This window comes from Heterodontus francisci, chromosome 1, assembly GCF_036365525.1.
Source record: "Heterodontus francisci isolate sHetFra1 chromosome 1, sHetFra1.hap1, whole genome shotgun sequence".
NCBI classification, from domain to species: domain Eukaryota; kingdom Metazoa; phylum Chordata; class Chondrichthyes; order Heterodontiformes; family Heterodontidae; genus Heterodontus; species Heterodontus francisci.
The window spans coordinates 234586811-234612082 of NC_090371.1; positions in this window are offsets into that span (position 1 = coordinate 234586811).

Here is a 25272-nt window from a genome sequence, read left to right on the forward strand (position 1 = left end):
CAGCTCCCTGCTCCCTCCAATAATGCCAGCTCCCTGCTTCCCACAACACTACCTGCGCCCTTCTCCATCCAATACTGCCAAATCCCAGCTCCCTCCAATACTGCCAGCTCCCTGCTCCCTCCAATACTGCCAGCTCCCTGCTCCCTCCAACAATACCTGCTCTCTGCTCCCTCCAATACTGACAGCTCCCTGCTGCCTCCAATAATGCCCGATCCCTGCTACCTCCAATACTGCCAGATCTCTGCACTCCCCAATACTGCCTACTCCCTGCTCCCTCCAATACTGCCAGATCTCCGTACTCCCCAATGCTGCCAATTCCCTGCAGCCTCCAATACTGCCAGCTTCCTGTTCGCTCAAGTACTGCCAGCTCCCACCTCCCTCCAATACTGCCAGCTCCATGTTCCCTCGAATACTGCCAGATCTCTGTACTCCCCGATACTGTCAGCTCCGTGCTCCATCAAATACTGCCAGCTCCCTGTTCCTCCAATAATGCCAGGTCTCTGTACTCCCCAATACTGCCAGCTCCCTGCTCCCTCCAATAATACCAGTTATCTGCACCCTCCAGTACTGCCAGTTCCCTGCACCTTCCAATACTGCCAGCTCCCTCCCATACTGCCAGCTTCCTGCGCCCCGCAATGCTGTCAGCTCCCTGTTCCCTCCAATACTGCCAGATCTCTGTACTCCCCAATACTGCCAGCTCCATGCTCCATCCAATACTGCCAGATCTCTGTACTCCCCAATACTGCCAGCTCCATGCTCCCTCCAATACTGCCAGATCTCTGTTCTCCCAATACTGCCAGCTCCCTGCACCCTCCAGTACTGCCAGTTCCCTGCACCCTCCAGTACTGCCAGTTCCCTGCACCCTCCAATACTACCAGTTCCCTGCACCTTCCAATATCGCCAGCCTCCTCCCATACTGCCTGCTTCCTGCTACCCCCAATACTGCCATCTCCATGTTCCATCCAATACTGCAAACTCGCTGCACCGTTCAATACTGCCTTCTCCCTGCACCCTCCAATACTACTCGTTCCCTGCACCCTCCAATACTGCCAGTTCCCTGCTCCCTACAATACTGCCAGATCTCTTTACTCCCAATCCTGCCAGCTCCCTGCTCCCTCCCATACTGTCAGATCGCTGTGCTCCCCAATACTGCCAGCTCCCTGCTCCCTCCAATACTGCCAGATCTCTGTACTCCCCAATACTGTCAGCTCCCTGCCCGCTCCAATACTGCCATCTCCCTGCTCTCTCCAATTGTGTCAGCTCCCTGCCCCCTCCAATGCTGCCAGCTCCCAGGTCCCTCCAAAACTGCCATCTCCCTCCTCCTTCCAATAGTGACAACTCCCTGCCCCCTCCAATAATGCAAGATCTCAGTACACCCCAATACAGCCAGCTCCCTGCTCCCTCCAATACTGCCAGACATCTGTACTCCCCAATACTACCAGCTCCCTGCTCCCTCCAGTAATGCCAGCTCGCTGCTCACTCCAACACTACGACTCCATTCCCCCTCCAATACAACCAGATTTCTGGACTCCGCAACACTGCCAGCTCCTTGCTCCCTCCAGTAATGCCAGCTCCCTGCTCCCTCCAATACAGCCAGATTTCTGGACACCGCAATACTGCCAGCTCCCTGCTCCCTCCAATAATGCCAGCTCCCTGCTCCCCCCAACATTACCTCTCCCTGCTCCATCCAATACGGCCAAATCCCAGCTCCCTCCAATACTGCCAGCTCCCTGCTTCATCCAATAGTGCCAGCTCCTTGCTCCCTATAACACTACATGCTCCCTGCGCCCTCCAATACTGCCAGCTCCCTGCTCCATCCAATACTGCCAGCCCCCTGCTCCTTCCAATACTTCCAGAACTCTGTACTCCCCAATACTGACAGCTCCCTGCCGCCTCCAATAATGCCAGATCCCTGCTCCCTCCAATACTGCCAGATCTCTGTACTCCCCAATACTGCCAGCTCCCTGCTCCTTCCATTACTGCCACATCTCTGTACTCCCCAATACTGCCAGCTCCCTGCTCCCTCCAATACTGCCAGATCTCTGGACTCTCCAATACTGCCAACTCCCTGCTCCATCAAATACTGCCAGGTCTCTGTACTCCCCAATACCGTCAGCTCCCTGCCCCCTCCAATACTGCCAGGTCTCTGCACACCCCAACACTGCCAGCTCCCTGCCCCCTCCAATAATGCCAGGTCTCTGTACTCACCAATGCTGCCAGCTCCCTGCCCCCTCCAATACTGCCAGGTCTCTGCACTCCCCAATACTGCCAGCCCCCTGTTCGCACAAATAATGCCAACTCACTGCACCCTCCAATACTGCCAGCTCCTACATCCCTCCAATGCTGCCAGCTCGCTCCTCCCTCCAATACTGCCAGCTTCCTGTTCGCACAAATACTGCCAACTCCCTGCACCCTCCAATACTGCCAGATCCCACCTCCCTCCAATGCTGCCAGCTCCATGTTCCCTCGAATATTGCCAGTTCTCTGTATTCCCCGATACTTTCAGTTCCCTGCTCATGCCAATACTGCCAGATCTCTGCACTCCCCGATACTGTCAGCTCCCTGCTCTCTCCAATACTGCCAGGTCTCTCTACTCCCCAATACTGCCAGCAACCTGCTCAACCTAATACTGCCAGATCCCTGCTCCCTCGACTACTGCCAGCTCCCTGCTCTCTTCAATACTGCCAGGTCTCTCTACTCCCCAATACTGCCAGCTCCCTGCTCCCTCCAATACTGCCAGCTCCCTGCTCCCTCCAATACTGCCAGCTCCCTGCTCCCTCCAATACTGCCAGCTCCCTGCTCCCTTCAATACTGCCAGCTCCCTGCTCCCTCCAATACTGCCACCTCCCTGCTCCCTCCAATACTGCCAGCTCCCAGCTCCCTCCAATACTGCCAGCTCCCTGCTCCCTCCAATACTGCCAAATCCCTGCTCCCTCCAATACTGCCAGCTCCCTGCTCCCTCCAATACTGCCAGCTCCCTGCTCCCTCCAATACTGCCAGCTCCCTGCTCCCTCCAATACTGCCAGCTCCCTGCTCCCTCCAATACTGCCAGCTCCCTGCTCCCTCCAATACTGCCAGCTCCCTGCTCCCTCCAATACTGCCAGCTCCCTGCTCCCTCCAATACTGCCAGCTCCCTGCTCCCTCCAATACTGCCAGCTCCCTGCCCCCTCCAATAATGCCAGGTCTCTGTACTCACCAATGCTGCCAGCTCCCTGCCCCCTCCAATACTGCCAGGTCTCTGCACTCCCCAATACTGCCAGCCCCCTGTTCGCACAAATAATGCCAACTCACTGCACCCTCCAATACTGCCAGCTCCTACATCCCTCCAATGCTGCCAGCTCGCTCCTCCCTCCAATACTGCCAGCTTCCTGTTCGCACAAATACTGCCAACTCCCTGCACCCTCCAATACTGCCAGATCCCACCTCCCTCCAATACTGCCAGCTCCATGTTCCCTCGAATATTGCCAGTTCTCTGTATTCCCCGATACTGCCAGTTCCCTGCTCATGCCAATAGTGCCAGATCTCTGCACTCCCGGATACTGTCAGCTCCCTGCTCTCTCCAATACTGCCAGGTCTCTCTACTCCCCAATACTGCCAGCTCCCTGCTCAATCTAATACTGCCAGATCCCTGCTCCCTCGAATACTGCCAGCTCCCTGCTCTCTTCAATACTGCCAGGTCTCTCTACTCCCCAATACTGCCAGCTCCCTGCTCCCTCCAATACTGCCAGCTCCCTGCTCCCTCCAATACTGCCAGCTCCCTGCTCCCTCCAATACTGCCAGCTCCCTGCTCCCTCCAATACTGCCAGCTCCCTGCTCCCTCCAATACTGCCAGCTCCCTGCTCCCTCCAATACTGCCAGCTCCCTGCTCCCTCCAATACTGCCAGCTCCCAGCTCCCTCCAATACTGCCAGCACCCTGCTCCCTCCAATACTGCCAGCTCCCTGCTCCCTCCAATACTGCCAGCTCCCTGCTCCCTCCAATACTGCCAGCTCCCTGCTCCCTCCAATACTGCCAGCTCCCTGCTCCCTCCAATACTGCCAGCTCCCTGCTCCCTCCAATACTGCCAGCTCCCTGCTCCCTCCAATACTGCCAGCTCCCTGCTCCCTCCAATACTGCCAGCTCCCTGCTCCCTCCAATACTGCCAGCTCCCTGCTCCCTCCAATACTGCCAGCTCCCTGCTCCCTCCAATACTGCCTGCTCCCTGCTCCCTCCAATACTGCCAGCTCCCTGCTCCCTCCAATACTGCCAGCTCCCTGCTCCCTCCAATACTGCCAGCTCCCTGCTCCCTCCAATACTGCCAGCTCCCTGCTCCCTCCAATACTGCCAGCTCCCTGCTCCCTCCAATAGTCCAGCTCCCTGCTCCCTCCAATACTGCCAGCTCGCTGCTCCCTCCAATACTGCCAGCTCGCTGCTCCCTCCAATACTGCCAGCTCGCTGCTCCCTCCAATACTGCCAGCTCGCTGCTCCTTCCAATACTGCCAAGACTCTGTACTCCCCAATGGTGCCCGCTCCCTGCTCCCTCCAATACTGCCAGGTCTCTGTACTCCCCAATACTCCCAGCTCCCTGCTCCCTCCAATACTGCCAGCTCCCTGCTCCCTCCAATACTGCCAGCTCCCTTCGCCCTCCAATACTGTCAGCTCGCTACTCCCTCCAATTCTGCCAGCTCCCTGCTCGCTCCAATAATTGCAGCTCCCTGCTCACTCCAATACTGCCAGTTCACAGCTCCCTACAATACTGCCAGATCACTTTACTCCCAATACTGCCAGCTCCCTGCTCCCTCCCATACTGTCAGATCTCTGTACTCCCCAATACTGCCAGCTCCCTGCTCCCTCCAATACTGCCAGATCTCTGTACTCCCCAATACTGCCAGCTCCATGCTACCTCCAATACTGCCAGATCTCTGTTCTCCCAATACTGCCAGCTCCCTGCTCCCTCCAATACTCTGCACCCTCCAGTACTGCCAGTTCCCTGCACCCTCCAATACCACCAGTTCCCTGCACCTTCCAATACTGCCAGCTCCCTCCCATACTGCCAGCTTCCTGCGCCCCGCAATGCTGTCAGGTCCCTGCTCCCTCCAATACTGCCAGTTCTCTGTACACCGCAATACTGCCAGCTCCCTGCTCCATCAAATACTGCCAGCTCCCTGCTCCCTCCAACAATGCCAGGTCTCTGTACTCCCCAATACTGCCAGCTCCCTGCTCCCTCCAATACTGCCAGCTCCCTGCTCCCTCCAATACTGCCAGCTCCCTGCTCCCTCCAATACTGCCAGCTCCCTGCTCCCTCCAATACTGTCAGCTCGCTGCTCCCTCCAATACTGCCAGGTCTCTGCATTGCCCAATACTGCCAGCTCCCTGCTCCATCAAATACTGCCAGCTCCCTGCTCCCTCCAATACTGCCAGCTCCCTGCCCCCTCCAATAATGCCAGGTCTCTGTACTCACCAATGCTGCCAGCTCCCTGCCCCCTCCAATACTGCCAGGTCTCTGCACTCCCCAATACTGCTAGCCCCCTGTTCGCACAAATAATGCCAACTCACTGCACCCTCCAATACTGCCAGCTCCTACATCCCTCCAATGCTGCCAGCTCGCTCCTCCCTCCAATACTGCCAGCTTCCTGTTCGCACAAATACTGCCAACTCCCTGCACCCTCCAATACTGCCAGATCCCACCTCCCTCCAATACTGCCAGCTCCATGTTCCCTCGAATATTGCCAGTTCTCTGTATTCCCCGATACTGCCAGTTCCCTGCTCATGCCAATACTGCCAGATCTCTGCACTCCCCGATACTGTCAGCTCCCTGCTCTCTCCAATACTGCCAGGTCTCTCTACTCCCCAATACTGCCAGCTCCCTGCTCAATCTAATAATGCCAGATCCCTGCTCCCTCGAATACTGCCAGCTCCCTGCTCTCTTCAATACTGCCAGGTCTCTCTACTCCCCAATACTGCCAGCTCCCTGCTCCCTCCAATACTGCCAGCTCCCTGCTCCCTCCAATACTGCCAGCTCCCTGCTCCCTCCAATACTGCCAGATCCCTGCTCCCTCCAATACTGCCAGCTCCCTGCTCCCTCCAATACTGCCAGCTCCCTGCTCCCTCCAATACTGCCAGCTCCCTGCTCCCTCCAATACTGCCAGCTCCCTGCTCCCTCCAATACTGCCAGCTCCCAGCTCCCTCCAATACTGCCAGCTCCCTGCTCCCTCCAATACTGCCAGCTCCCTGCTCCCTCCAATACTGCCAGCTCCCTGCTCCCTCCAATACTGCCAGCTCCCTGCTCCCTCCAATACTGCCAGCTCCCTGCTCCCTCCAATACTGCCAGCTCCCTGCTCCCTCCAATACTGCCAGCTCCCTGCTCCATCCAATACTGCCAGCTCCCTGCTCCCTCCAATACTGCCAGCTCCCTGCTCCCTCCAATACTGCCAGCTCCCTGCTCCCTCCAATACTGCCAGCTCCCTGCTCCCTCCAATACTGCCAGCTCCCTGCTCCCTCCAATACTGCCAGCTCCCTGCTCCCTCCAATACTGCCAGCTCGCTGCTCCCTCCAATACTGCCAGCTCGCTGCTCCCTCCAATACTGCCAGCTCGCTGCTCCTTCCAATACTGCCAAGACTCTGTACTCCCCAATGGTGCCCGCTCCCTGCTCCCTCCAATACTGCCAGGTCTCTGTACTCCCCAATACTCCCAGCTCCCTGCCCCCTCCAATACTGCCAGCTCCCTGCTCCATCCAATACTGCCATCTCCCTTCGCCCACCAATACTGTCAGCTCGCTACTCCCTCCAATTCTGCCAGCTCCCTGCTCGCTCCAGTAATGCCAGCTCCCTGCTCCCTCCAATACTGCCAGTTCACAGCTCCCTACAATACTGCCAGATCACTTTACTCCCAATACTGCCAGCTCCCTGCTCCCTCCCATACTGTCAGATCTCTGTACTCCCCAATACTGCCAGCTCCCTGCTCCCTCCAATACTGCCAGATCTCTGTACTCCCCAATACTGCCAGCTCCATGCTACCTCCAATACTGCCAGATCTCTGTTCTCCCAATACTGCCAGCTCCCTGCTCCCTCCAATACTCTGCACCCTCCAGTACTGCCAGTTCCCTGAACCCTCCAATACCACCAGTTCCCTGCACCTTCCAATACTGCCAGCTCCCTCCCATACTGCCAGCCTCCTGCGCCCCGCAATGCTGTCAGCTCCCTGCTCCCTCCAATACTGCCAGTTCTCTGTACACCGCAATACTGCCAGCTCCCTGCTCCATCAAATACTGCCAGCTCCCTGCTCCCTCCAACAATGCCAGCTCTCTGTACTCCCCAATACTGCCAGCTCCCTGCTCCCTCCAATACTGCCAGCTCCCTGCTCCCTCCAATACTGCCAGCTCCCTGCTCCCTCCAATACTGCCAGCTCCCTGCTCCCTCCAATACTGTCAGCTCGCTGCTCCCTCCAATACTGCCAGGTCTCTGCATTGCCCAATACTGCCAGCTCCCTGCTCCATCAAATACTGCCAGCTCCCTGCTCCATCAAATACTGCCAGCTCCCTGCTCCCTCCAATGCTGTCAGCTCACCCCTCCCTCCAATGCTGTCAGCTCACCCCTCCCTCCAATGCTGTCAGCTCACCCCTCCCTCCAATGCTGTCAGCTCACCCCTCCCTCCAATGCTGTCAGCTCACCCCTCCCTCCAATACTGTCAGCTCACCCCTCCCTCCAATACTGTCAGCTCACCCCTCCCTCCAATACTGTCAGCTCACCCCTCCCTCCAATACTGTCAGCTCCCTGCTCCCTCCAATACTGTCAGCTCCCTGCTCCCTCCAATACTGTCAGCTCCCTGCTCCCTCCAATACTGTCAGCTCCCTGCTCCCTCCAATACTGCCAGCTCCCTGCTCCCTCCAATACTGTCAGCTCACTCCTCCCTCCAATAATGCCAGCTCCCTACCCACTCCAATGCTGCCAGCTCCCTGCTCTCTTCAATACTGCCAGGTCTCTCTACTCCCCAATACTGCCAGCTCCCTGCTCCCTCCAATACTGCCAGCTCCCTGCTCCCTCCAATACTGCCAGCTCCCTGCTCCCTCCAATACTGCCAGCTCCCTGCTCCCTCCAATACTGCCAGCTCCCTGCTCCCTCCAATACTGCCAGCTCCCTGCTCCATCCAATACTGCCAGCTCCCTGCTCCCTCCAATACTGCCAGCTCCCTGCTCCCTCCAATACTGCCAGCTCCCTGCTCCCTCCAATACTGCCAGCTCCCTGCTCCCTCCAATACTGCCAGCTCTCTGTTCTCCCAATACTGCCAGCTTCGTGCTCCCCCCAATCCTGCCAGTTCCCTGCTCCCCCCAGTACTGCCATCTCTATGTTCCATCCAATACTACTCGTTCCCTGCAACCTCCTATACTGCCAGTTCCCTGCTCCCTACAATACTGCCAGATCTCTTTACTCCCAATACGGCCTGCTCCCTGCTCCCTCCAATACTGCCAGATCTCTGCACTCCCCAATCCTGCCAGCTCCCTGCTCCCTCCAATACTGCCAGATCTCTGCACACCCCAATACTGCCAGCTCCCTGCCCCATCCAATACTGCCATCTCCCTGCTCCCTCCAATAGTGTCAGCCCCCTGCCCCTTCCCAATACTGCCAGCTCCCTGCTCCCTCCAACACTACGACTCCATTCTCCCTCCAAAACAACCAGATTTCTGGACTCCGCAACACTGCCAGCTCCCTGCTCCCTCCAGTAATGCCAGCTCCCTGCCCCCTCCAACACTACGACCCAATGCTCCATCCATTACTGCCAGCTCCCTGCTCCCTCCAATACAGCCAGATTTCCGGACTCTGCAATACTGCCAGCTCCCTGCTCCCTCCAATAATGCCAGCTCCCTGCTGCCCACAACACTACTTGCTCCCTGCTCCATCCAATACTGCCAAATCCCAGCTCCCTCCAAAACTGCCAGCTCCCTGCTCCCTCCAGTAATGCCAGCTCCCTGCTCCCTCCAATAGAGCCAGATTTCTGGACTCCGCAATACTGCCAGCTCCCTGCTCCCTCCAATAATGCCAGCTCCCTGCTTCCCACAACACTACCTGCGCCCTTCTCCATCCAATACTGCCAAATCCCAGCTCCCTCCAATACTGCCAGCTCCCTGCTCCCTCCAATACTGCCAGCTCCCTGCTCCCTCCAACAATACCTGCTCTCTGCTCCCTCCAATACTGACAGCTCCCTGCTGCCTCCAATAATGCCCGATCCCTGCTACCTCCAATACTGCCAGATCTCTGCACTCCCCAATACTGCCTACTCCCTGCTCCCTCCAATACTGCCAGATCTCCGTACTCCCCAATGCTGCCAATTCCCTGCAGCCTCCAATACTGCCAGCTTCCTGTTCGCTCAAGTACTGCCAGCTCCCACCTCCCTCCAATACTGCCAGCTCCATGTTCCCTCGAATACTGCCAGATCTCTGTACTCCCCGATACTGTCAGCTCCGTGCTCCATCAAATACTGCCAGCTCCCTGTTCCTCCAATAATGCCAGGTCTCTGTACTCCCCAATACTGCCAGCTCCCTGCTCCCTCCAATAATACCAGTTATCTGCACCCTCCAGTACTGCCAGTTCCCTGCACCTTCCAATACTGCCAGCTCCCTCCCATACTGCCAGCTTCCTGCGCCCCGCAATGCTGTCAGCTCCCTGTTCCCTCCAATACTGCCAGATCTCTGTACTCCCCAATACTGCCAGCTCCATGCTCCATCCAATACTGCCAGATCTCTGTACTCCCCAATACTGCCAGCTCCATGCTCCCTCCAATACTGCCAGATTTCTGTTCTCCCAATACTGCCAGCTCCCTGCACCCTCCAGTACTGCCAGTTCCCTGCACCCTCCAGTACTGCCAGTTCCCTGCACCCTCCAATACTACCAGTTCCCTGCACCTTCCAATATCGCCAGCCTCCTCCCATACTGCCTGCTTCCTGCTACCCCCAATACTGCCATCTCCATGTTCCATCCAATACTGCAAACTCGCTGCACCGTTCAATACTGCCTTCTCCCTGCACCCTCCAATACTACTCGTTCCCTGCACCCTCCAATACTGCCAGTTCCCTGCTCCCTACAATACTGCCAGATCTCTTTACTCCCAATCCTGCCAGCTCCCTGCTCCCTCCCATACTGTCAGATCGCTGTGCTCCCCAATACTGCCAGCTCCCTGCTCCCTCCAATACTGCCAGATCTCTGTACTCCCCAATACTGTCAGCTCCCTGCCCGCTCCAATACTGCCATCTCCCTGCTCTCTCCAATTGTGTCAGCTCCCTGCCCCCTCCAATGCTGCCAGCTCCCAGGTCCCTCCAAAACTGCCATCTCCCTCCTCCTTCCAATAGTGACAACTCCCTGCCCCCTCCAATAATGCAAGATCTCAGTACACCCCAATACAGCCAGCTCCCTGCTCCCTCCAATACTGCCAGACATCTGTACTCCCCAATACTACCAGCTCCCTGCTCCCTCCAGTAATGCCAGCTCGCTGCTCACTCCAACACTACGACTCCATTCCCCCTCCAATACAACCAGATTTCTGGACTCCGCAACACTGCCAGCTCCTTGCTCCCTCCAGTAATGCCAGCTCCCTGCTCCCTCCAATACAGCCAGATTTCTGGACACCGCAATACTGCCAGCTCCCTGCTCCCTCCAATAATGCCAGCTCCCTGCTCCCCCCAACATTACCTCTCCCTGCTCCATCCAATACGGCCAAATCCCAGCTCCCTCCAATACTGCCAGCTCCCTGCTTCATCCAATAGTGCCAGCTCCTTGCTCCCTATAACACTACATGCTCCCTGCGACCTCCAATACTGCCAGCTCCCTGCTCCATCCAATACTGCCAGCCCCCTGCTCCTTCCAATACTTCCAGAACTCTGTACTCCCCAATACTGACAGCTCCCTGCCGCCTCCAATAATGCCAGATCCCTGCTCCCTCCAATACTGCCAGATCTCTGTACTCCCCAATACTGCCAGCTCCCTGCTCCTTCCATTACTGCCAAATCTCTGTACTCCCCAATACTGCCAGCTCCCTGCTCCCTCCAATACTGCCAGATCTCTGGACTCTCCAATACTGCCAACTCCCTGCTCCATCAAATACTGCCAGGTCTCTGTACTCCCCAATACCGTCAGCTCCCTGCCCCCTCCAATACTGCCAGGTCTCTGCACACCCCAACACTGCCAGCTCCCTGCCCCCTCCAATAATGCCAGGTCTCTGTACTCACCAATGCTGCCAGCTCCCTGCCCCCTCCAATACTGCCAGGTCTCTGCACTCCCCAATACTGCCAGCCCCCTGTTCGCACAAATAATGCCAACTCCCTGCACCCTCCAATACTGCCAGCTCCTACATCCCTCCAATGCTGCCAGCTCGCTCCTCCCTCCAATACTGCCAGCTTCCTGTTCGCACAAATACTGCCAACTCCCTGCACCCTCCAATACTGCCAGATCCCACCTCCCTCCAATGCTGCCAGCTCCATGTTCCCTCGAATATTGCCAGTTCTCTGTATTCCCCGATACTGCCAGTTCCCTGCTCATGCCAATACTGCCAGATCTCTGCACTCCCCGATACTGTCAGCTCCCTGCTCTCTCCAATACTGCCAGGTCTCTCTACTCCCCAATACTGCCAGCAACCTGCTCAACCTAATACTGCCAGATCCCTGCTCCCTCGACTACTGCCAGCTCCCTGCTCTCTTCAATACTGCCAGGTCTCTCTACTCCCCAATACTGCCAGCTCCCTGCTCCCTCCAATACTGCCAGCTCCCTGCTCCCTCCAATACTGCCAGCTCCCTGCTCCCTCCAATACTGCCAGCTCCCTGCTCCCTCCAATACTGCCAGCTCCCTGCTCCCTCCAATACTGGCAGCTCCCAGCTCCCTCCAATACTGCCAGCTCCCTGCTCCCTCCAATACTGCCAAATCCCTGCTCCCTCCAATACTGCCAGCTCCCTGCTCCCTCCAATACTGCCAGCTCCCTGCTCCCTCCAATACTGCCAGCTCCCTGCTCCCTCCAATACTGCCAGCTCCCTGCTCCCTCCAATACTGCCAGCTCCCTGCTCCCTCCAATACTGCCAGCTCCCTGCCCCCTCCAATAATGCCAGGTCTCTGTACTCACCAATGCTGCCAGCTCCCTGCCCCCTCCAATACTGCCAGGTCTCTGCACTCCCCAATACTGCCAGCCCCCTGTTCGCACAAATAATGCCAACTCACTGCACCCTCCAATACTGCCAGCTCCTACATCCCTCCAATGCTGCCAGCTCGCTCCTCCCTCCAATACTGCCAGCTTCCTGTTCGCACAAATACTGCCAACTCCCTGCACCCTCCAATACTGCCAGATCCCACCTCCCTCCAATACTGCCAGCTCCATGTTCCCTCGAATATTGCCAGTTCTCTGTATTCCCCGATACTGCCAGTTCCCTGCTCATGCCAATACTGCCAGATCTCTGCACTCCCCGATACTGTCAGCTCCCTGCTCTCTCCAATACTGCCAGGTCTCTCTACTCCCCAATACTGCCAGCTCCCTGCTCAATCTAATGCTGCCAGATCCCTGCTCCCTAGAATACTGCCAGCTCCCTGCTCTCTTCAATACTGCCAGGTCTCTCTACTCCCCAATACTGCCAGCTCCTTGCTCCCTCCAATACTGCCAGCTCCCTGCTCCCTCCAATACTGCCAGCTCCCTGCTCCCTCCAATACTGCCAGCTCCCTGCTCCCTCCAATACTGCCAGCTCCCTGCTCCCTCCAATACTGCCAGCTCCCTGCTCCCTCCAATACTGCCAGCTCCCAGCTCCCTCCAATACTGCCAGCTCCCTGCTCCCTCCAATACTGCCAGCTCCCTGCTCCCTCCAATACTGCCAGCTCCCTGCTCCCTCCAATACTGCCAGCTCCCTGCTCCCTCCAATACTGCCAGCTCCCTGCTCCCTCCAATACTGCCAGCTCCCTGCTCCCTCCAATACTGCCAGCTCCCTGCTCCCTCCAATACTGCCAGCTCCCTGCTCCCTCCAATACTGCCAGCTCCCTGCTCCCTCCAATACTGCCTGCTCCCTGCTCCCTCCAATACTGCCAGCTCCCTGCTCCCTCCAATACTGCCAGCTCCCTGCTCCCTCCAATACTGCCAGCTCCCTGCTCCCTCCAATACTGCCAGCTCCCTGCTCCCTCCAATACTGCCAGCTCCCTGCTCCCTCCAATACTGCCTGCTCCCTGCTCCCTCCAATACTGCCAGCTCCCTGCTCCCTCCAATACTGCCAGCTCCCTGCTCCCTCCAATACTGCCAGCTCCCTGCTCCCTCCAATACTGCCAGCTCCCTTCTCCCTCCAATACTGCCAGCTCCCTGCTCCCTCCAGTACTGCCAGCTCGCTGCTCCCTCCAATACTGCCAGCTCGCTGCTCCCTCCAATACTGCCAGCTCGCTGCTCCCTCCAATACTGCCAGCTCGCTGCTCCTTCCAATACTGCCAAGACTCTGTACTCCCCAATGGTGCCCGCTCCCTGCTCCCTCCAATACTGCCAGGTCTCTGTACTCCCCAATACTCCCAGCTCCCTGCTCCCTCCAATACTGCCAGCTCCCTGCTCCCTCCAATACTGCCAGCTCCCTTAGCCCTCCAATACTGTCAGCTCGCTACTCCCTCCATTTCTGTCAGCTCCCTGCTCGCTCCAGTAATGCCAGCTCCCTGCTCCCTCCAATACTGCCAGTTCACAGCTCCCTACAATACTGCCAGATCACTTTACTCCCAATACTGCCAGCTCCCTGCTCCCTCCCATACTGTCAGATCTCTGTACTCCCCAATACTGCCAGCTCCCTGCTCCCTCCAATACTGCCAGATCTCTGTACTCCCCAATACTGCCAGCTCCATGCTACCTCCAATACTGCCAGATCTCTGTTCTCCCAATACTGCCAGCTCCCTGCTCCCTCCAATACTCTGCACCCTCCAGTACTGCCAGTTCCCTGCACCCTCCAATACCACCAGTTCCCTGCACCTTCCAATACTGCCAGCTCCCTCCCATACTGCCAGCTTCCTGCGCCCCGCAATGCTGTCAGCTCCCTGCTCCCTCCAATACTGCCAGTTCTCTGTACACCGCAATACTGCCAGCTCCCTGCTCCATCAAATACTGCCAGCTCCCTGCTCCCTCCAACAATGCCAGGTCTCTGTACTCCCCAATACTGCCAGCTCCCTGCTCCCTCCAATACTGCCAGCTCCCTGCTCCCTCCAATACTGCCAGCTCCCTGCTCCCTCCAATACTGCCAGCTCCCTGCTCCCTCCAATACTGTCAGCTCGCTGCTCCCTCCAATACTGCCAGGTCTCTGCATTGCCCAATACTGCCAGCTCCCTGCTCCATCAAATACTGCCAGCTCCCTGCTCCCTCCAATACTGCCAGCTCCCTGCCCCCTCCAATAATGCCAGGTCTCTGTACTCACCAATGCTGCCAGCTCCCTGCCCCCTCCAATACTGCCAGGTCTCTGCACTCCCCAATACTGCCAGCCCCCTGTTCGCACAAATAATGCCAACTCACTGCACCCTCCAATACTGCCAGCTCCTACATCCCTCCAATGCTGCCAGCTCGCTCCTCCCTCCAATACTGCCAGCTTCCTGTTCGCACAAATACTGCCAACTCCCTGCACCCTCCAATACTGCCAGATCCCACCTCCCTCCAATACTGCCAGCTCCATGTTCCCTCGAATATTGCCAGTTCTCTGTATTCCCCAATACTGCCAGTTCCCTGCTCATGCCAATACTGCCAGATCTCTGCACTCCCCGATACTGTCAGCTCCCTGCTCTCTCCAATACTGCCAGGTCTCTCTACTCCCCAATACTGCCAGCTCCCTGCTCAATCTAATACTGCCAGATCCCTGCTCCCTCGAATACTGCCAGCTCCCTGCTCTCTTCAATACTGCCAGGTCTCTCTACTCCCCAATACTGCCAGCTCCCTGCTCCCTCCAATACTGCCAGCTCCCTGCTCCCTCCAATACTGCCAGCTCCCTGCTCCCTCCAATACTGCCAGCTCCCTGCTCCCTCCAATACTGCCAGCTCCCTGCTCCCTCCAATACTGCCAGCTTCATGCTCCCTCCAATACTGCCAGCTCCCAGCTCCCTCCAATACTGCCAGCTCCCTGCTCCCTCCAATACTGCCAGCTCCCTGCTCCCTCCAATACTGCCAGCTCCCTGCTCCCTCCAATACTGCCAGCTCCCTGCTCCCTCCAATACTGCCAGCTCCCTGCTCCCTCCAATACTGCCAGCTCCCTGCTCCCTCCAATACTGCCAGCTCCCTGCTCCCTCCAATACTGCCAGCTCCCTGCTCCCTCCAATACTGCCAGCTCCCTGCTCCCTCCAATACTGCCAGCTCCCTGCTCCCTCCAATACTGCCAGCTCCCTGCTCCCTCCAATACTGCCAGCTCCCTGCTCCCTCCAATACTGCCAGCTCCCTGCTCCCTCCAATACTGCCAGCTCCCTGCTCCCTCCAATACTGCCAGCTCGCTGCTCCCTCCAATACTGCCAGCTCGCTGCTCCCTCCAATACTGCCAGCTCGCTGCTCCTTCCAATACTGCCAAGACTCTGTACTCCCCAATGGTGCCCGCTCCCTGCTCCCTCCAATACTGCCAGGTCTCTGTACTCCCCAATACTCCCAGCTCCCTGCTCCCTCCAATACTGCCAGCTCCCTGCTCCCTCCAATACTGCCAGCTCCCTTCGCCCTCCAATACTGTCAGCTCGCTACTCCCTCCAATTCTGCCAGCTCCCTGCTCGCTCCAGTAATGCCAGCTCCCTGCTCCCTCCAATACTGCCAGTTCACAGCTCCCTACAATACTGCCAGATCACTTTACTCCCAATACTGCCAGCTCCCTGCTCCCTCCCATACTGTCAGATCTCTGTACTCCCCAATACTGCCAGCTCCCTGCTCCCTCCAATACTGCCAGATCTCTGTACTCCCCAATACTGCCAGCTCCATGCTACCTCCAATACTGCCAGATCTCTGTTCTCCCAATGCTGCCAGCTCCCTGCTCCCTCCAATACTCTGCACCCTCCAGTACTGCCAGTTCCCTGCACCCTCCAATACCACCAGTTCCCTGCACCTTCCAATACTGCCAGCTCCCTCCCATACTGCCAGCTTCCTGCGCCCCGCAATGCTGTCAGCTCCCTGCTCCCTCCAATACTGCCAGTTCTCTGTACACCGCAATACTGCCAGCTCCCTGCTCCATCAATTACTGCCAGCTCCCTGCTCCCTCCAACAATGCCAGGTCTCTGTACTCCCCAATACTGCCAGCTCCCTGCTCCCTCCAATACTGCCAGCTCCCTGCTCCCTCCAATACTGCCAGCTCCCTGCTCCCTCCAATACTGCCAGCTCCCTGCTCCCTCCAATACTGTCAGCTCGCTGCTCCCTCCAATACTGCCAGGTCTCTGCATTGCCCAATACTGCCAGCTCCCTGCTCCATCAAATACTGCCAGCTCCCTGCTCCATCAAATACTGCCAGCTCCCTGCTCCCTCCAATGCTGTCAGCTCACCCCTCCCTCCAATGCTGTCAGCTCACCCCTCCCTCCAAGGCTGTCAGCTCACCCCTCCCTCCAATGCTGTCAGCTCACCCCTCCCTCCAATACTGTCAGCTCACCCCTCCCTCCAATACTGTCAGCTCACCCCTCCCTCCAATACTGTCAGCTCACCCCTCCCTCCAATACTGTCAGCTCACCCCTCCCTCCAATACTGTCAGCTCACCCCTCCCTCCAATACTGTCAGCTCCCTGCTCCCTCCAATACTGTCAGCTCCCTGCTCCCTCCAATACTGTCAGCTCCCTGCTCCCTCCAATACTGTCAGCTCCCTGCTCCCTCCAATACTGTCAGCTCCCTGCTCCCTCCAATACTGCCAGCTCCCTGCTCCCTCCAATACTGTCAGCTCACTCCTCCCTCCAATAATGCCAGCTCCCTACCCACTCCAATGCTGCCAGCTCACTTCTCCCTCAAATACTGCCAGATCACTGCTCCCTCCAAAATTGCCACATCTCTGTACTCCGCTACAATGCCAGCTCCCTGCTGGCTCCAATATTGCCACATCTCTGTGCACCCCAATACTACCAGCTCCCTGCTCGCTCCAATACTGGAGCGCCCTTCTCCCTCCAATACTGCGAGCGCCCTTCTCCCTCCAATACTGGAGGTCACTGCTCCCTCCAATACTGCCAGCTCACTTCTCCCTCCAATACTGCCAATCTCTGTACTCCCCAATACTGCCAGCTCCCTGCTCCCTCCAATACTACCAGTTCTCTGCTCCCACCAGGACTGCCAGCTCCCTGTACACTCCAATACTACCAGTTGCCTGCACCTTCCAATAATGCCAGCTCCCTCCCATACTGCCAGCTTCCTGCTCGCCCCAATGCTGCCAGCTCCCTGCTCCCCCCAATACTGCCATCTCCATGTTGAATCCAATACTACTCGTTCCCTGCACCCTCCAATACTGCCAGTTCCCTGCTCCCTACAATACTGCCAGATCTCTTTGCTCCCAATACTGCCAAATCCCTGCTCCCTCCAATACTGCCAATTCTCTGCACTCCCCAATACTGCCAGCTCCCTGCTCCCTCCAATACTGCCAGATCTCTGTACTCCAAATACTGCCAGCTCCCTTCCCCCTCCAATACTGTCAGCTCCCTGCCCCCTCCAATACCGCCAGCTCCCAGGTCACTCCAAAACTTCCAGCTCACTGCTCCCTCCAATACTGCCAACTCCCTGCTCCCTCCAACAATACGACTCCATTCTCCCTAAAATACAACCAGAGTTCTGGACTCCGCAACACTGCCAGCTCCCTGCTCCCTCCAGTAATGCCAGCTCCCTGCTCCCTCCAACACTACGACCCAATGCTCCATCCAATACTGCCAGCTCCCTGCTCCCTCCAATACAGCCAGATTTCTGGACTCCGCAATACTGCCAGCTCCCTGCTCCCTCCAATAATGCCAGCTCCCTGCTGCCCACAACACTACCTGCTCCCTGCTCCATCCAATACGGCCAAATCCCAGCTCCCTCCAATACTGCCAGCTCCCTGCTCCCTCCAATACTGCCAGCTCCCTGCTCCCTTCAACACTACCTGCTCCCTGCTCCCTCCAATACTGACAGCTCCCTGCTGCCTCCAATAATGCCAGATCCCTGCTACCTCCAATACTGCCAGATCTCTGTACTCCCAATAGTGCCAGCTCCCTGCTCCTTCCAATACTGCCAGATCTCTGTACTCCCCAATACTGACAACTCCCTGCTCCATCAAACACTGCCGGATCTCTATACTCCCCAATACTGCAGTCTCCCTGCTCCCGCCAATACTGCCAGATCTCTGTACTCCCCAATACTGCCAACTCCCTGCAGCCTCCAATACTGCCAGCTTCCTGTTCGCTCAAATACTGCCAGCTCCCACCTCCCTCCAATACTGCCAGCTCCATGTTCCCTCGAATACTGCCAGATCTATGTACTCCCCGATACTGTCCGCTCCCTGCTCCCTCCAATACTGCCAGATCTCTGTACTCCACAAAACTGCCAGCTCCCTGCTCCATCAAATACTGCCAGCTACCTTTTCCTCCAATACTGTCAGCTCGCTGCTCCCTCCAATACTGCCAGGCCTCTGTACTGCCCAATGCTGCAAGCTCCCTGCTCCATCAAATACTGCCAGCTCCGTGCTCCCTCCAATAATGCCACGTCTATGTACTCCCCAATACTGCAAGCTCCCTGCTCCCTCCAATACTGTCAGCTCACTTCTCCCTCCAATACTGCCAGATCACTGCTCCCTCCAATATTGCCAATCCCTGTACTCCACTATAATGCCAGCTCCCTGCTCGCTCCAACACTGGAGCTCACTGCTCCCTCCAATACTGCCAGCTCACGTATCTCTCCAATACTGGAGGTCACTGCTCCCTCCAAGACTGCCAGCTCACTTCTCCCTCCAATACTGCCAGATCTCTGTACTCCCCAATACTGCCAGCTCCATTCTCCATCCAATACTGCCAGATCTCTGTACTCCCCAATACTGCCAGCTCCATGCTCCCTCCAATACTGCCAGATCACTGTTCTCCCAATACTGCCAGCTCCCTCCGTTACTGCCAGCTTCCTGCGCCCCGCAATGTTGCCAGCTCCATGTTCCATCCAATACTGCAAACTCGCTGCACCGTTCAATACTGCCTTCACCCTGCACCCTCCAATACTACTCGTTCCCTGCACCCTCCAATATTGCCAGTTCCCTGCTCCCCACAATACTGCTAGATCTCTGTACTTCCCAATACTGCCAGTTCCATGCTCCCTCCAATACTGCCAGATCGCTGTTCTCCCAATACTGCCAGCTCCCTGCTCCCTCCAATACTACCAGTTCTCTGCACCTTCCAGTACTGACAGTTCCCTGCACCCTCCAATACTACCAGTTCCCTGCACCTTCCAATACTGCCAGCTCCCTCCCATACTGCCAGCTTCCTGCTCCCCCCAATACTGCCATCTCCATGTTCCATCCAATACTGCAAACGCGCTGCACCGTTCAATACTGCCTTCTCCCTGCACCCTCCAATACTACTCGTTCCCTGCAACCTCCAATACTGCCAGTTCCCTGCTCCCTACAATACTGCCAGATCTCTTTACTCCCAATACTGCCAGCTCCCTGCTCCCTCCCATACTGTCAGATCTCTGTACTCCCCAATACTGCCAGCTCCCTGCCCCCTCCAATACTGCCATCTCCCTGCTCCCTCCAATAGTGTCAGCTCCCTGCCCCCTCCAATACTGCCAGCTCCCAGGTCCCTCCAAAACTGCCAGCTCCCCGCTCCCTCCAATGCTGCCAACTTCCTGCACCCTCCAGTTCTACCAGCTCCCAGCACCCTCCAATACTGCAATCTCCCTCCTCCTTCCAATAGTGACAACTCCCTGCCCCTTCCAATACTGCCAGATCTCTGTACTCCCCTTTTCTGCCAGCTCCGAGGTCCCTCCAGTCATGCCAGCTCCCTGCTCCCTCCAACACTGCGACTCCATTCCCCCTCCAATACAACCAGATTTCTGGACTCTGCAACACTGCCAGCTCCCTGCTCCCTTCAGTGATGCCAGCTCCCTGCTCCCTCCAATACAGCCAGATTTCTGGACTCCGCAATACTGCCAGCTCCCTGCTCCCTCCAATAATGCCAGCTCCCTGCTCCCCACAACATTACCTGATCCCTGCTCCATCAAATACTGCCAAATCCCAGCTCCCTCCAATACTGCCAGCTCCCTGCTCCATCCAATACTGCCAGCTCCTTGCTCCCTACAACACTACCTGCTCCCTGTGCTCTCTAATACTGCCAGCTCCCTGCTCCCTCCAATACTGCCAGCTCCCTGCTCCTTCCATTACCGCCACATCTCTGTACTCCCTAATACTGCCAGCTCCCTGCTCCTTCCTTTACCGCCACATCTCTGTACACCCCAAAACTGCCAGCTCCCTGCTCCCTCCAATACTGCCAGCTCCCTGCTCCCTCCAATGCTGTCAGCTCACTGCTCCCTCCAATACTGCCAGCCCCCTGCCCACTCCAATGCTGCCAGCTCTCTTCTCCCTCAAATACTGCCAGATCACTGCTCCCTCCAATACTGCCAGCTCACTGCTCCCTCCAGTACTGCCAGCTCACTTCTCCCTCCAATACTGGAGGTCACTGCTCCCTTCAATACTGCCAGTTCCCTGCTCCCGACAATACTGCCAGATCTCTTTACTCCCAATACTGCCAGCTCCCTGCTCCGTCCAATGCTGCCAGATCTCTTTACTCCCAATACTGCCAGCTCCCTGCTCCCTCCAATACTGCCAGATCTCTGTACTCCCCACTACTGCCATCTCCCTGCTCCCTCCAATACTGCCATCTCCCTGCTCCCTCCAATAGTGTCAGCTCAATGCCCCCTCCAATGCTGCCAGCTCCCTGCTCCCTCCAATAATGCCAGCTCCCTGCTGCCCACAACACTACCTGCTCCCTGCTCCATCCAATACTGCCAAATCCCAGCTCCCTCCAATACTGCCAACTCCCTTCTCCTTCCTATAGTGGCAATTCCCTGCCCCCTCCAATAATGCAAGATCTCTGTACTCCTCAATACTGCCAGTTCCCTGCTCCCTACCATACTGACATATCTCAGTTCTCCCAATACGGCCAGCTCACTGCTTCCACCCACACTGCCAGTTCACTATCTCCCAATACTGCCAGCTTCCTGCTCTTTCCAACACTACGACTCCATACTCCCTCCAATACAACCAGATTTCTGGACTCCACAGCACTGCCAGCTCCCTGCTCCCTCCAGTAATGCAAGCTCCCTGCTCCCTCCAACACTACGACCCAATGCTCCATCCAATACTGCCAGCTCCCTGCTCCCTCCAATACAGCCAGATTTCTGGAAGCCGCAATACTGCCAGCTCCCTGCTGTCTCCAATACTGCCAGCTCCCTGCTCGTTCCAATACTGGAGCTCACTACTCCCTCCAATACTGCCAGATCACTTCTCCCTCCTATATTTTAGTTCACTGCTCCCTCCAATACTGCCAGATCACTTCTCCCTCCAATACTGCCAGATCTCTGTACTCCCCAATACTGCCAGCTCCATTCTCCATCCAATACTGCCAGATCTCTGTACTCCCCAATACTGCCAGCTCCATGCTCCCTCCAAAACTGCCAGATCTCTGTTCTCCCAATATTGCAAGCTTACTCCCATACTGCCAGCTTCCTGCACCCCGCAATGCTGCCAGCTCCATGTTCCATCCAATACAGCAAACTCGCTGCACCGTTCAATACTGCCTTCACCCTGCACCCTCCAATACTACTCGTTCCCTGCACCCTCCAATACTGCCAGTTCCCTGTTCCCTACAATACTGCCAGATCTCTTTACTCCCAATACTGTCAGCTCCCTGCTCCCTCCAATACTGCCAGATCTCTGTTCTCCCAATACGGCCAGCTCACTGCTCCCACACATACTGCCAGATCACTCTTCTCCCAATACTGCCAGCTCCCTGCTCCCTCCAACACTTCGACCCAATGCTCCATCCAATACTGCCAGCTCCCTGCTCCCTCCAATACAGCCAGATTTCTGGACTGCGCAACACTGCCCGCTCCCTGCTCCCTCCAATAATGCCAGCTCCCTGCTGCCCACAACACTACCTGCTCCCTGCTCCATCCAATACTGCCAAATCCCAGCTCCCTCCAAAACTGCCAGCTCCCTGCTCCCTCCAATACTGCCAGCTGCCTGTTCCCTACAACACTACCTGCTCCCTGCTCCCTCCAATACTGACAGCTCCCGGCTGCCTCCAATAATGCCAGATCCCTGCTACCTCCAATACTGCCAGATCTCTGTACTCCCCAATACTGCCAGCTCCCTGCTCCTTCCAATGCTGCCAGATCTCTGCACTCCCCAATACTGCCAACTCCCTGCTCCATCAAATACTGCCAGATCTCTATACTCCCCAATACTGCCAGCTCCCTGCTCCCTCCAATACTGCCAGATTTCCGTACTCCCCAATACTGCCAGCTCCCTGCTCCCTCCAATAATGCCAGCTCCCTGCTTTCTCCAGCACTACGACTCCCTGCTCACTCCCATACTGTCAGCTCCCTGCTCACTCCCATACTGTCAGCTCCCTGCTCCCTCCAATAATGCCAGCTCCCTGCTCCCTCCAATAATGCCAGCTCCCTGCTCCCTCCAACACGACAACTCCCTGCTCACTCCAATACTGCCAGCTCCCTGGTCCCTCCAATGCAGCCACCTCCCTGTTCCCTCAAATACTGCCAACTCCCTGCACCTTCCAATACTGCCAGTTCCCTGCACCCCGCATTACTGCCACTTCCCTGTTCCCTCCAATACTACCAGTTCCCTGCACCCTCCTATACGGCCACCTCCCTCCCATACTGCCAGCTTCCTGCTCCCACCAATGCTGCCAGCTCCCTGCTCCCTCCAATACTGCCTTCTCCATTTTCCATCCAATTCTGCCAACTCACTGCACCGTTCAATAATTCTAGATCACACAGTGGCACAGTGGTTAGCACCGCAGTCTCACAGATCCAGCGACCCGGGTGCAATTCTGGGTACTGCCTGTGTGGAGTTTGCAAGTTCTCCCTGTGTCTGCGTGGGTTTCCTCTGGGTGCTCCGGTTTCCTCCCACAAGCCAAAGACTTGCTGGATAAATTGCCCCGAGTATAGGGAGGTGGCAGGGAAATATAGGGACAGGTGGGGATGTGGTAGGAAAATGGAATTAGTGTCGGATTAATATAAAATGGGTGGTTGATGGTCGGCACAGACGCGGTTGGCTGAAGGGCCTGTTTCAGTGCTGTATCTCCAACGAACTAACTAACAGACCCTCAATCTAAGGCAGCCCCTCAATCTAAGGCAGCCCCTCAATTTGAGGCAGCCCCTCAATCTAAGGCAGCCAAGCAAACTAATGCAGCCCCTCAAACTAATGCAGCCCCTCAAGCTAATGCAGCCCCTCAAACTAATGCAGCCCCTCAAACTAATGCAGCCCCTCAAGCTAATGCAGCCCCTCAAGCTAATGCAGCCCCTCAAACTGAGTCGGCCGCTCGAGCGGAGTCGGCCGCTCGAGCGGAGTCGGCCGCTCGAGCTAAAGCAGCCCTTCTAGCTAATTAGAATTAGAATATTACAGCGCAGTACAGGCCCTTCGGCCCTCGATGTTGCGCCGACCTGTGAAACCATCTGACCTACACTATTCCATTTTCATCCATGTGTCTATCCAATGTCCACTTAAATGCCCTTAAAGTTAGCGAATCTACTACTGCTGCAGGCAGGGCATTCCACGCCCTTACTACTCTCTGAGTAAAGAAACTACCTCTCACATCTGTCCTATATCTATCACCCCTCAACTTGAAGCTATGTCCCCTCGTGTTTGCCATCACCATCCGTGGAAAAAGACGCTCACTATCCACCCTATCTAACCCTCTGATTATCTTATATGTCTCTATTAAGTCACCTCTCCTCCTCCTTCTCTCCATGCAGCCCCTCAAACTAAGGCAGCCCCTCAAACTAAGGCAGCCCCTCAAGCTAATGCAGCCACTCAATCAAAGGCAGCCCCTCAAACTAAGCCAACCCCTCAAAATAAGGCTGCCCCTGAAACTAATGCAGACTCTCAAACTAAGGCAGCCACTCAAACTAAGGCAGCACCTCAAACTAAGCCAACCCCTCAAACTAAGCCAACCCCTCAAACTAAGCCAACCCCTCAAACTAAGGCAGCCCCTCAAACTAAGGCAGCCCCTCAAACTAAGGCAGCCCCTAAAACTAAGGCAGCCCCTAAAACTAAGGCAGCCCCTCAAACTGAGGCAGCCGCTCAAACTGAGGCAGCCGCTCAAACGGAGGCAGCCGCTCAAACGGAGGCAGCCCCTCAAACGGAGGCAGCCCCTCAAACGGAGGCAGCCCCTCCAACTGTGGCAGCCCCTCCAACTGTGGCAGCCCCTCCAACTGAGGCAGCCCCTCCAACGGAGGCAGAGTCTCCAACGGAGGCAGAGTCTCCGGGAAGAGGAGCAGAACATTAGTCATTGGGGACTCCATAGTTAGGGGAACAGATAGGAGGTTCTGTGGGAACGAGAGAGACTCACGGTTGGTATGTTGCCTCCCAGGTGCCAGGGTTCGTGATGTCTCGGATCGTGTTTTTGGGATCCTTAATGGGGAGGGGGAGCAGCCCCAAGTCGTGGTCCACATAGGCACCAACGACATAGGTAGGAAGAGAGATGGGGATTTAAGCCAGAAATTTAGGGAGCTCGGGTGGAAGCTTAGAGCGAGAACAAACAGAGTTGTTATCTCTGGGTTGTTGCCCGTGCCACGTGATAGCGAAGCGAGGAATAGGGAGAGAGAGGAGTTGAACACGTGGCTGCAGGGATGGTGCAGGAGGGAGGGTTTTGGTTTCCTGGATAATTGGGGCTCTTTCTGGGGTAGGTGGGACCTCTACAAACAGGATGGTCTTCACCTGAACCAGAGGGGTACCAATATCCTGGGGGGGAGGTTTGCTAGTGCTCTTCGGGGGGGTTTAAACTAATTCAGCAGGGGAATGGGAACATAAATTGTAGTGCCAGTGTACAGGATGTTGAGAGTAGTGAGGTCAAGGATATGGTTACCAGGACGCAAGAGGGCACTGGCAAGCAAGAACCTGGTTTAAAGTGTGTCTATTTCAACGCCAGGAGCATCCGGAATAAGGTGGGTGAGCTTTCAGCATGGGTTGGTACCTGGGATCTCGATGTAGTGGCCATTTCGGAGACATGGGTAGGGCAGGGGCAGGAATGGATGTTGCAGATTCCGGGATTTAGATGTTTCAGTAAGAACAGAGAAGATGGTAAAAGAGTGGGGGGGGGGGGGGGCATTGTTAATCAAGGAGAGTATTA